This window comes from Cnephaeus nilssonii (genome assembly GCF_951640355.1).
Source record: "Cnephaeus nilssonii genome assembly, chromosome: 1".
Classification (NCBI taxonomy): Eukaryota; Metazoa; Chordata; class Mammalia; order Chiroptera; family Vespertilionidae; genus Cnephaeus; species Cnephaeus nilssonii.
This window is the reverse complement of record NC_137072.1, coordinates 58,790,248-58,804,085: the sequence shown is the minus strand read 5'-3', so window position 1 is coordinate 58,804,085 and position 13,838 is coordinate 58,790,248. Positions and strand designations below refer to the sequence as shown.

The 13,838-nt window shown below is 36.5% G+C and overlaps 1 protein-coding gene and 1 pseudogene across 6 annotated transcripts in view; one reads left to right on the top strand and one right to left on the bottom strand.

Moving 5' to 3' along the window:
- Positions 1-13,838, top strand: part of CCSER1 (coiled-coil serine rich protein 1) — a 666,784-nt gene that overhangs the window by 246,240 nt on the left and 406,706 nt on the right. The gene's annotated exons all lie outside the window — the stretch shown is intronic.
- LOC307103263 (large ribosomal subunit protein eL33-like) lies at positions 6,050-6,366 on the bottom strand (annotated as a pseudogene). Its single transcript has one exon. The product of its transcript is annotated as a large ribosomal subunit protein eL33-like (transcript).

Genomic DNA, 13,838 nt, shown 5'->3' with positions numbered 1-13,838 from the left:
ATATTACTTGAATTTGCTACTTTCCAATCACAACTATGGTTGAATCAGTATTTTAGTTGTCTATTTGTCTTCTGTTTTCTCATTAGAATTTTTTCTCTTTTATTTGTCAGGTTGTTCTTATTAGAATCTTGGTTTACATTAGTGATGTCAGTTCACAGACAAGCTTTCTCATTCATTTCTGTTCCTTTTTATTTTGTTCTTGGAAGTTAAACAAAAGTGTTCTTGACATTTGATTTTAATATGAAAACAGTGTTGCAAGTGGTTAAAGAAGACAATAGGAGAACAATTTACTACTAGTTTCTAATAATTCTACTCTTCTCCATTTTTAATTGGGAAAATGAGTTTTTAATCCTTTCTTACCTCTAGATATTCTTATGCAGTGGAAAACGGGGTCATCATATTTTTCAGGCTTATAGCCTCACCATGACATAAAATTCCCAAGTCTTTAGAATGTGCTGTGGCTGCTTTAGGAATCACAGCACCTACTAAAACCCAACGGAAGCTCAACAAATAACACTTGATTTTAGTTTTAAATAATAAGGAGGAGTTTGCAGGGCGAAAATAGGAAAGGGAGCAGCACATTAAAGGCAGGCGAATGGTTTGGGCAAAGACCAGAAACAAGGGTAATCAGGGTATCGCAGGTGGTCTGGTGTGGTGCAAGAGGAGGATGAGATATGAGCCTGTGAAGCTAGCGGCACATGGTTGGAGGAAGCTTGTACCCCAGACTAGGGAGTTTAGACTCTACTTTCTGAGTAGTTGGAAATTTGGTAAAGATTTTTCTACACAGGGGAAAACTATGATCAAAGTTGGGGTTTGAAAGAGTTCATACAATTTTAGCAGTTTGCTAGGTTATCTTTCTTATTGAACCCTACTCCAGACTCCTGCCTCTACTTTATTCTTCTTATTTTCTTATTAGACATCTATGTGGGTGTGTTGTCCTCTGTATGATTGTGAAAAGTACCTTAGTAGTCTTATGTCAGGATCATCAGTTTTCTCATTCTTTCCTCTTCTTCATTTTCATGATTTATTTTATTTTATTATTATTTGTTGTTGTTGTTAATCCTCAATCAAGGATATTTTTCCATTGATATTTAGAGAGAGTGGAAGGAAGGAGGGGAGAGGAAGATAGAAAGGGAGAGGAGGAAGACGGGAGAGGGAGAGGGAGAAGTAGAGCAAGAGGGAAAGCAAGAGTGAACCAGAGCAAGAGAGTGAGAGTGAGAGCGAGAGCCAGAGCGAGAGAGGAACAACCACGTGAGAGAGACACATCCATTAGTTGCCTTTTATACATGCCCCAAATGGGGCTGGGGATCAAACCTGCAACCAAGGTACATGCCTTTGACCAGGAATCAAACCCTCAACCCTTGGGTGCTCAGGCCAGTGCTCTAACCACTGAGCACAGCAACCAGGGTTCATTATGTTCTTTTAATATAAGGAAGATTAATTTTGACTTTTGAGTCTAATAAGAAAACATCATTAAAAATATTTTAAGCGCCTGGTCAGTATTGCTCACTGGTTGAGCATCAACCTATGAACCAGGAGGTCAAGGTTCAATTCCCGGCCAGGACACATGCCTGGGTTGCAGGCTCCATCTCCAGTGTGGGGCCTGCAGGAGGCAGCCAATCAGTGCGTCTCTCTCATCATTGATATTTCTCTCTCTCTCTCTCCCACTTGCTTCCTCTCTGAAATCAATAAATATATATATTTAAATAATGTCTCAATAGCTCATAGTACTATAGCTTACTCAGCATTACTAATAGGTAATCATTGTAAAGAAGCAAGAAAAATAGCAAATTTATATTTGTGAATAATAGGAAGAAATTCAAATTTACTAATATTTTTGTCAAAGTTTTCTGCCAACTTTTGTAAGCTTTTGTTTAGTTAATAATAACAACATAATGGAGATTTAAAAAAAAACATCCTAATGTTTAATATTGATCCATTCAATTTAAAATTAGTTAACTTCTTAGAAACAAGAAAATATATAATATAGGAACCGAAAGCCATGTTTTTATTTCTGAAGGATTCTGTCCTCTTAAATTTTATATCCTGTAATTATTATTTATTGAGGAAGAAACTAATAAAATAATGCCAGTATAGTGCTTGTTCTGTTGATGAGTTGTGTGGAATGTTTATCTCTTGAATATAAGCTTAATGGGATAATAAGATTGTATTCTTCTTCTAAATTAATACTAGGCCACTACAATTTATTCCTTTGGCTTGTAATTATTTTTGAGTCTTTGCAAGTGGGTGGGGAACATTAAGTGATGGCAGATTAGTAGTGTTTTATTTGTGCTGATTTGTGCGTATCATAAATATGACAACATGTTAAGTTAATTGTTTTTCACTTAAGCTGTGTAATTTATGGCTGTCACTGATAATGATACTTAACATTTCAATCATCATTAATTTTTTTTCCTGGGCAGTAAATGATAGAGACTCATTATATATTTAAAAATATTCCTTGTTAATGCCTGCTTTAAAATAGTTTAAGATAACTTTTTTAGAAACTATAAAGCTAGTTAAACACAAGGGCTATTTTAATTTTGTTAATTTGTTTAATTTTAAATACTTTTGAAAACTTAAATGGATTACAATGTTCCTAACTTAAGTCAAAGTACAAAAATTTCAGTATCCAGGATCTCATAGAGTAGTAGAAAATTACATTTTCATTTACATATACTAGTAAAATATACTTGATAGAGGTCAAGACTAAATTCAGATAAGGTTCATAACAAAAAATCTATAGCAGTTCTTACCAACAGGATTGTGTTTTTACTTTTGTATACCTGCACAATCAGTTATACTAAGGGAGATGCCCTGCCTTGATTAATGGGATTATTCATCAAGGATAAATGAAAATGTCCTTTTCTAGAAGCTAATTTGCCTTACCTTTTAAAAAATGTAACAAACAACATTCAAAATAAAAGGCAGATAATGTTTCAAGCTAGAAGATACAATTATGCTTAGCCTAGCAATGATATGAATGTTGTGAATCAAGGGACATTTTTAAATACCACTTATATTTCAAAAAGAAAAGCAAAAACTGAGCTGAGAATAAGAGCTTATAGCTAGAAGAGAGTTAGAAATCACCTAATTTTTAGCCCTCCAAAAATATTGAGACTTAAAGTAATATAAATAGTTAAAATCAGATCTATTTAAAAGAATCAAATTTTCTGATCCTAAATCTAGTATGTTTATACCATAAAAACTGATACATCTTCACTTATAATGCCATACATATTTAGAAAATTATGTAATAGAGATATAATTTATATTCAACATATTTATTGAATATATGTGGACATGTTTATATTTGTATATGTCTCTCTATATAAATGAATAATATAAATATATATACTTCTATCTACATACTTTTTGAAACTTGAGTGATAATTGACATCCATCATAATGGACAGAGATAGCATGATGAGATAGGAATACAGAGGTGTGAGCAAAAAATCTTTAAATTTCCCCTTTTACTTACTAGGTGGCTGTCTTTGGAAAATTGGTTAATATCCCTGAATCCATTTGCTTTCTCTCCTGTAAAATGGGGATAATGAAACCAAATTTGCTGGTTGTAGGAAAGGTTAGAGATAATGCAGATAATGTGGTCTGCAGTCATTTTATATTGTTCTGTTTGTATGACACATCAGCACATTGAGGCCAGCAGACTGTTTATGTCTCAATATAATATTTCTAATGTACTAACGTGATTTAAATCTGAAAAATATACTACTGATTACTTGGGTACATAAGTATTAGAACTGGAAATATTATGTTTGAATGCATGAAAATGATCTTTGGTCATTGAATAGCTAGTTGTGATTTAATGTCCAAAAGGCTTTATTACTCTTGGCTAATTGTGATAGGAATTTTTTGTCAACAGTAAGTAAAAACATGGACTTTGCAATCAAAGTGACTTGGTTTAAAGTCCTGGATTAGCCACTTAATTAGCTGTGTGAGCATTTTAATCACATCTCCACATTTCTGTGTAAATAAATGAATCCTATAGAATAAAAGCATAGTATGCAAATTGTCCCCTTGACTGGGCGTTCCTCCGGGAGTTCTTCCCGGAATTCCACCAAGGGGTGGGGCCGGCAGGGGGAAGTGAGGGAGGCCCAGGCTGGCAGCCTGCAGCCACTAGGGACCCTACCAGTGCAGGAATTAGTAAATAATAAATAAATAAATAATAATAAATAATTTTTTGTTACTCTAGTAAATAATAAATAATTAAACAAATAAGTAAATAATACAGTTTTATTGAAGAAGTTGTTGTGATGGTTAAATGAAATAGTACATTTAAAAAGGTTTTCTCAGTGCTTGATACAGAAAATCCAACAAAGTTAACTACTATATGTCATTATCATCGTCATTACTAATTCAGTGGCCCTTTTCATTTCTCTTAAGAAGCTAAGTTGGGAGTAGCCGGGGAGGGGTCTATGGGAGAAAAAGGAGACATGTGTAATACTTTAAATAATAAAAAAGAAAAAAAAAAGAAAAGAAACTAAAAAAATCTTTGCACAATTGCAGAAATGTGAAAGTTATAGGAAACTGAGTAGATTGCAGTGCTTTTTGGATAAATATATATAACCAGTGATCCTTTGGAATTAACATGGGGAGACAATAAATGGAATCATTTATTTTAAACAGATATCGTGTTTTGTTTAGTTAGGATACTTTAAAATCTGATTCACCCAATATTATATAGCTTTCTTATTCTTATACTGGCAAAGGTTGATATATTTCTATAATTTTTATATAATTCTATAAAAACTATGTACTTATAAAGGACATTGTTAACATAAACAACAAAACAAAAAACTGCTTAGCACTATAATAGAGCAATAATGAAAGATGATGTTAGTAGGAAAAGAAAAGGAAGCGCTAATTCACATACCGAGATAACATAAACTTGTGAAAATAATTTAAACATGTAATCTAAAAATTCAAATAAACCCAATAATAAATGCACTGGATTTATTGAAGGAAAACAAGGTATTTCATGGTAAATCAACATCCCTGACCTTAATCAAAATTGATAGTGTCTTTTAAAAAGACAGCTACAGGGTCCTACTATATGTATCTATCTATCTCTCTGTCATCTATCTGTCCATCTATCTGTCATTTATCTGTCTACTGTCAAAGACCAAGTTGATTACACTCTGGTCCTAAATTATTAAAAAGGAATTTTTATTTGGGGCAATGCAAATAACAAAATAATGGTTTTATCAATATGAGCATATTTGAAATATGAAAAATTACATTATGTGTGATTTTTAAACTGTTATGCTATTGTCCATTAGAAAATAATAAAAAATACCTGAGTGGTAAAACATTATGCAGTTATAATTTCATTCCTATATAATTTTGGTTACTGTTATTGTAACAGAACTTATAAGAGATTATACTTTAAAGTACTGATTTTTAATAATTGATAAATATTGTCACATTCTTTTAATTTATTTGCAAAAAGCTATACTTCTAACACATCTCTACCCCAATACTTATTGATTGGAGTTGAGTGAGGCAGCAGTGTATTTTGAGTCTCTGTTCCAAAACTCTTCCAAAGTATCCCCTTTCTTTTATATCTCCTAATTCTGGCTTAAGGCCACACACACACACACACACACACACACACACACACACACACACACACAAATACACACACACACGCACTGTAAGGAGAACTAGGGTAACTTGGGCTTGCGAATTTACTTCTAAGTACTGTCTAAAGACAGAGACTATCCCTGAAGTCTTCAATGGACACATCTTTTCCAGCTTGCTGGACTGGATTCGAGTGTACTCTGTGCAGAGGAATGATTTGATTCTCCAAAAGATGTTCCACAGAACAGATTTTCTAAATATCTTTTTTTCCCTATTCAATTTGGGTTGTTTTATGTGAGTCTCACAATCTTTTCTATTTGTTATTCTCATTCTTTTTTTCTTAAGATACTTTCTAACATATGTGCCAATTGATATGGACCTAGGAGTACTATATGTTCACAGGACAATTTTTTTTTCAAGTCTATTTTATTTATTTTCAGTAAGTTTAAATCCTTGAGGGGTACAGCATTACACAGATGCTGTGTCCAATGGCCTTATCAGGAAGGTTGCTTCGGAATTTAGCACAAACCATGCCACTGTTTGCATGAGCACGAGTTACCTTTCCCCAGATTACTCTGGTTTTGTTTGGTTTGCCACCAGGAGTCACTGTGTTGTTCTTTGCTTTGTACACGTTAGCACATCTCTTGCCTAGATAGAATTCAGTTTCATCTTAAGCATAAACAAGAGCTGTGTGCTCCCTCTGGTTCAAGAGCTCAGCTTATAGCCAGCAAAAAATGGCCTTGACCACAGCCTTCCAGACATATTGTCCTTATAGAAGTCCTGTTCCCAGCAGGCCCTCAAAGTTCAGCAGCAGCAATCTGTTTACAGGACTATTTTAAAAATTTATCTTAGAATATGTTTGTCTTCTGTGTAGGTTTGCAAATTCTTAAATATTTACTCCAAGGTCATACAGAGACCTGGAATTAACATTTAAATCTCTTAAGACAAGGGATTTGCCTTATTTTCAGGGAGCTTTAGCTTTAAGAGGCAATTTAGCTTCAAGGGTTTTCTTGTGACTAGAGGACAGTGGTAGTAGGTGAGAGAAGATAACAGCAGTTGGTTAGGTTCAAGTTATGGTTTGAAGTGTCTTAAAGAGATAGTTTAAAAATTTTTACCTTAGTCAAGGAATCCTTTATGAAGACCATTTTGGGATCTGAGTTTCTTTTGGAGACTTTCTCAAACCAAGAAAAATCTAGACAATTGAATATTTGAGATTTTGCTTCCTTTTTGTTTTAAGGCTGTTTTCTTATAAACCATTTTATTCATATTCAAAATTATCAAAATTTGTCTATGTTATTGTCTTATTTAGTCCAGGGCTGCCACAACAAACTACCACAGACTGAGTGGTTTAAGAAGTTTATTTTCTCCCAGTTCTCGAGGCTAGAATTCTAAGGTCAAGGGTTGAACATTGTCATTTTCTGGTGAGAGCGCTCTTTCTGACTTATAAACAACTCCCTTCTTACAGTGACCCTCTCACAGTGGAGAGAAAGAGACCAAGCTCTCTGGTGTTTCTTCTATAAGGGCTCTAGTCCCGTCATGAGGGCCGCACCCTCATGACCTCATCTAAACTTAATTATCTCCCAAAGGCTCCATCTCCAAATAACATCACATTAGAGGTTAGGGTTTCAAAATATGGATTTTGGGGAGACATAATTCAGTCCATAGCAATTATCTATGTTGAAATGATTCAATTTAGAACACCAGTACTCAAATTAGACTTATTATGAAAATGCAATTACGAGACACCTGTGAGAGTCAGCAATGTTTGGTTCAGGTGCTTTTGTACCTTGTATCTATACTCTGAATAGTTGGATGTATCTAATAGCAGATTATAGAAATCTCTGGTGGATGAATGTTTGGATATGAGGCAAAACAAGACAAGCCTAGAAAAGTTCTCATGAGTTTCTGATAGGTGCTGAAAGCCAGAATCAATCTCTGACATGTTTAGTATGTGGCTAGAGGATATTATTTACACTTTAATAATGTTTAACTGCCATTTGTTCTTTTTCAAGATGACAAAGAAAGGAGAAGATAAGTGAGGGTAAAGCGTAACCATTTGAAACATTGACCCTGGGCTACTCCTATAGGAATTTTACAAAGCTGGCATTTTACTCATAGCTATTTTATGTGTTGCCAACTTATCAAAAAATCACATCTTTAAAATTTTTTAACAAGTTTAGCATTCATTTTTAATATGGACACTAATCTTGGGTGCTGTTTGCTAATATTTGAACTTCCTATAGTAAACGACAAAGCTTTCATTATTATGACATCATATTCTATGATGGAAAATTGGAACAGTATTAATGACATTTTCTGATACTGATGCATCCATGTTCTATGTTATTTGGTCACAAATAAAATATTGATAATCCAAGAAATATATTAAAATTCTGATATATCTCAGAATTTGAATTTGAATATTATAATTTTATATTTTATATACATATAATATTTGAAAAATACCCTTATCAAAAGGGTTGAAAATCATTCATGGACCTATACAAATTATTTCTCATGTCAAAGGATTTGACTATTAAAATAGCATTCACATTAAAGAGCTTTTCAAAGAGTGATACTTCCTCTGGGCAGACAGCAGCAGCCGTTCAGAAAAGGTGTTCAATGAATGTCTAAAGGATAATTTGTGATTGCATCTATCAAGATCTTGTGGACTGAGAAATTTCAATTTACTTTGGAATGTGAACTAAAGTATGCTTATTTAGATATACATAATTTCTGGACACGTTAGTGACATAAAATGTACCTGTTACTTCCATCATTCAGAAAGATTAACGGGGCTTAAAGAAAGGGAGTGTTGTAACAAAGAAAATATTTCTCCAGAATTATGAGATTTGTTAGTAAACTATGAAAGGTGAGGTTCTTTCAGATAACTAATCCCTTAGGGAGAGACCTAGAGGAAATTGAGAAGTTTGATATTGCTGCTGCTGTTCCCTTTTCCTCCCTCCTAAACAGTGTGGTGCTTCTATGGAAATACTGGGCTGTTACAGTGACTTGTTATATTTGGTTGAATGTGCAGAATGTTGCTATATATATTGATTTATTTGATTCGGTGCCTCTAGAGCCTGGACCGACAGTATATATTATTCATGATTAGTTCCTGTGAAATTGAGCACTTGTTTATGAATTGAGAACTTGGGTCCTACAGGATAAAATACCAACAACTTGGCTTGATATTTATGGCTCAGTATACCTTGGTCCCTATGTGATTTTATCTATTCAATTACACTTCCTGACTTTCACCAGCCTCAACCAGAGGTTGTAGTTATGTGGAATTCCTCAAAGGCCACCCTTATTCTGGCTTCTATATTTTTACTTAAGTTGGACAGTTGGACTATCTGCCTCTTTATTATCAAACCAAATCATACTCAAATTAGTTGATAATGCTACTTTCTATTCTAAGTGGAAATTTAACTATAGACTGAACAGATTCCAAAATAATAGGTGATTACTTCATATGAAACAGAATAGAGAAGGCAAAGGGAAGATGATTTTTTTTCTTTGTAACTCAGAATCTTTTCTAATGATAGCAAGGGGTGAGCAGCCTAAAACCATTAGCTGCAACATATTCGAATTATTTTGTTATTTAAATCACCTATTGAAACTATATATTTTATATATTTTTGTGATTTGTAACTCATATGTAAAATTCTGAAGAGTGGGTTTTTCTAAAGGAGATAATTGAACAATTTATTTAACTTCTTAAAAGTGAAGATGGTCATTATGTAGATTATATTACTCCTCAGACTTTGCAAGTGAAGCCTATTAAATAACTCATCAGTACTCTAGGACTAAATACTTATCAATTATGTCTCATAACCTGTGAGAGATTCTTCATATATATAGCTGATGTAATTTTTTCAACAAAAATTAATAATTCATTTGATACTTGTTCTTTTGTTCTGGTCAGCCAAAATGTTACTGCAAAAAAGAGGACAGAGGAAAAAGAAGGAGAGAGATAAGGGAGAGGAGGAGGAGGAAGGGGAGAAGAGGAAGAAGAGGGAGGGGAGAGTGGGAAGAAGGGGGAAGCTGAGGAGCTGGCAAAGGAAGGAGGAAGAAGGAGAGGGAGGGGAGGAGAAGAGATAACATAACATTGACTATGACAAGACTCTTCAGAAAAAGAGTCTTGTTTATTCATTTACTACTTATTGGTTGATGATATTTAATCTAGTACAAAAATTAGGGACTAAAAGATGTAACAGAAGATTTACTGAAATCTTTGTGAAAAAAGAAAAAAAAAAACTAACAAAAATGCCTATAATATTTCCTCTTACTAGAACCTGAGTAGTAAACTGCTACATTTTATTTGTTTGTTTGTTTGTTTTGTTAATCCTCACTAGAGAATATTTTTCCATTGATTCTTAGAGAGAGTAGAAGGGAAAGGGAGGGACAAAGAGAGAGAAATATCAATGTGAGGGAGACACATCAGTTGGTTTCCTCCTGCACATAACCCTGTCAGGGATCTCGCCTGCAACTGAGGTACTTGCCCCTGACTGAATGAAACCCAGGACCCTTCAGTCCATTGAGCCAAATTGGCTAGGCAAGGGCAAAACCAGTACATTTCTAATGTTGTTGAAATCAAATAGCAATTATTCCCTAAAGGAACAGGGATATTTTTCTGTTTTTGTTTACTATTTATTCTTCTGAACCTAGAATATGGTATAGATATAACAAATATTTTTTGAATAAGTTATCTTTTTTATTTAATTAAATTACATGGGATACTATATAGTTAAAGTGACTACTAAATAACTATTTCCATTTGGGTTAGTTTATAATTTCCATGAAGATTATAAACTAAAACTTGCATTATTGCCTTGGTTCATATTGCATTGTATGTAATAATCATCAGCATTAAAAACAAGCAAACAAACACCCAAGAAAGTACCCAAGGCAAAACAACTTTGGGTTGATAGGAGAAGAAATGTGGGCGACACATAGGAAATTCAATATACTTTTGTCTAACAAATGGGAAAACATCTAGGAAAGTTATATTCAACATAGTTTTATTAACATATAATTAGAATATTTTCTCCATAAGTTTTAAAAGATATTTTACAATGTAAATTATAATGTAAATTTATTAGTGGTTTTATTCTTGTTCCTTTGACAAATCCAGGTAGATTATATTTCTTTACAGTGTATAATGTTGACACACTTATCTTGAAAGAATGACACTAAAATGCATTTTGGTTTAGCTACCCTTCCCCTGAGGACATTATCTATTGCCTATAAGGAATGCTTTGCAAATTCTTTTTTTTTTATTTAATAAATCTTTATTGTTCAGATTATTACAATTGTTTCTCCTTTTTTCCCCTATATCTTCCCATCACCCGGTTCCCTCCCCCCCCCGTTGTCCTTATCCATAGGTGTATGATTTTTATCCAGTCTCTTCCCATACCCCCCACACAGACACCCTTTTCCCCCTGAGAATTATTAATCCACTCCCATTCTATGCCTCTGATTCTATTATGTTCACTAGTTTATTCTGTTCCTCAGATTTTTAATTCACTTGATTTTTAGAATCACTTGTTGATAGATATGTATTTGTTGTTCATAATTTTTATCTTTACTTTTTTCTTCTTTTTAAAGAATACCTTTCAGCATTTCATACAATACTGGTTTGGTGGTGATGAACTCCTTTAGCTTTTTCTTATCTGTGAAGCTCTTTATCTGCCCTTCAATTCTGAATGATAACTTTGCTGGGTAGAGTAGTCTTGGTTGTAGGTTCTTGCTATTCATCACTTTGAATATTTCTTGCCATTCCCGTCTGGCCTGCATAGTTTCTGTTGAGAAATCAGCTGACAGTCGTATGGGTGCTCCCTTGTAGGTAACTAACTGTTTTTCTCTTGCTGCTTGTAAGATTCTCTCTTTGTCTTTTGCTCTTGGCATTTTAATTATGATGTGTCTTGGTGTGGTCCTCTTTGGATTCCTCTTGTTTGGGGTTCTGTGTGCTTCCTGAACCTGTAAGTCTATTTCTTTCACCAGGTGGGGGAAGTTTTCTGTCATTGTTTCTTCAAATAGGTTTTCAGTATCTTGCTCTCTCTCTTCTGGCACCCCAAAAATTCGGATATTGGTACGCTTAAAGCCATCCCGGAGGCTCCTTATGCTATCTTCACACTTTTGGATTCTTCTTTCTTTCTGCCTCTCTGGTTGGGTGTTTTTTTCTTCCTCATATTCCAGATCTTTGTTTTGACTCTTCGGGTGCGGTGGTCTACTCTGTATATTCTTTATTTCAGACAGTGTATGCATAACTTCTGACTGGTCCTTTTCCATTTTTTTGGTATTCTCATTTAGGTCCTTGAAGGTCTCTTCAAGTTTCTCAGCGGTTTTTAGAAGATTCTTGAGTAACCTTATAAATATGGTTCTGAACACTGTGTCGTCCATTAGTTTGCTTTCATCTATCTCTCCTACTTGTGACATACTTCGATGTCTCCACATTTTGGCTGCCTCCCTGTGTTGATGGAGTGGCTTTGTGTGGCCAGTGACCTATAGGGGCTGGTAGCTGTTTCCCCAATCACCCTAGGTGGTCGCTCTTGGTACTCCCCTTTGTGGGCTGAGTGGAAAGTCTTGCTGTAGTTAAAAGCCCTGATTGATGTTGGGAGGAATTGACCTCCGGTCCAATTGGTTGTGAGGGCCTGCTGTGTCTATAACGGAAGAATTGCTGTGCTGGAGACACAGTAGGGCTTTGGTGCTCACTGAGTCTGCCTCTTGAATGTGTCCCTTATGAGAGTGGTTGAAATCTGGTGTCATCCACACCAACAGAAAAGTCACTCTCTCCGACCGATGGCCGAGAGTCCCGTAGGCATCTGGGTCCCCCGAGTGTCCCCAGAAACTGGAGTTCAGAGTGGTTGGGATTGTTGGTATCACTGGTGGGAGTTGATCTCCAAGCCAGTTGGCTGTGAGGATCAGCAGTGTCTCCGCTGGGAGAGCTTCTGTGCTCAGCTTGGATGGGGCAGAGTCTCAGGGTGGCACAGACAAGCTTTGGTTTCCCGTCTGCTCCGCCCTTAGAGGGGCGGGTTCTCCGTGCCCGAATTAATGGCTGCGCGCCTCTGAGAGAAGGCAGATTTCGAGCCTCTCCCGCTGCCTAACAGACCAGTTTCTCCCCAGCTCGGGCTGGATTTCAGTGCAGACCCGAGGTTTTGTTTTTCTCCCGAACGAGAAATCCAGTCACTGGGAGGGCTGTGCTCAGCTTGGATGGGGCGGAGTCTCAGAATGACGCAGACAAACTTGGTTTCCATCCGCGCCACCCTAAGAGGGGCGGTTTCTCCGTGCCTGAATTAATGGCTGCGCGCCTCTGAGAGAAGGCTGCTCTCAAGCCTCGCCTGCTGCCAAACAGACCAGTTTCTCCCCGACCGCAGCTGGATTTCAGTGCAGTCGGGAGGTTTTGTTTTTCTCCCAAACGAGAAAGCTAGCCACGCAGCGTCTGTTGCCCTCCCTCTCCGCGTGCTTCGAGCAAGCCTGCTGTGTATTCAGCCACCCGCCCTTTCCGCGCTCACGGATCCGCACCTCCACAGCTCCTGAGGCTCAGCGTCCCCCTCTCTTTCTTTCTCTAGTTGTAGGTTTTCCACTCTGCCAGATTTCCGGTGGTTCTGGACGGTGTACGCTCTGTTTTCCAGTTGTAGTTTCAAAATTGTTGTGGTAGGCAACAATTAGGTGTTTACCTTATGCCGCCATCTTGGTTTCCTGCAAATTCTTTATATTCTACTAGAGGCCCGGTGCACAAATTCGTGAATGGGTGGGGTCCCGAGAAGGGTGGGGGGGGGTGGCCAGGACGCGATAGGCCCTTCGTGCTGGTGGTGGGATGCCCTTGCTGGCCTGGGATCCGAATCCGTCCAGCTGACATTTGCGCTGGTATCGGAAGCCACCTGGAGGCTGCTTTTATATAGTTTCTTCCTTGCAGAGCATCTAGGGAAGGGCCTCGGGCACAGGATGCCGGCAGTGCGATCGGGATGGTGCTGGCAGTGCTGGTCCCTCATTGCCTGGCTCATTCTCCAGAGATTGGACCTGCAGGGCAAACTCATTAGTCAACAGAGCCAAATATCAACAGTACAACAATTGAAATTTCTTTTGAGAGCCAAATTTTTTAAACTTAAACTTCTTCTAACACCACTTCTTCAAAATAGACTCGCCCAGGCTGTGGTATTTTGTGGAAGAGCCACACTCAAGGGGCCAAAGAGCAGCATGTGGCTCGCGAGCCGCAGTTTGCATACCAC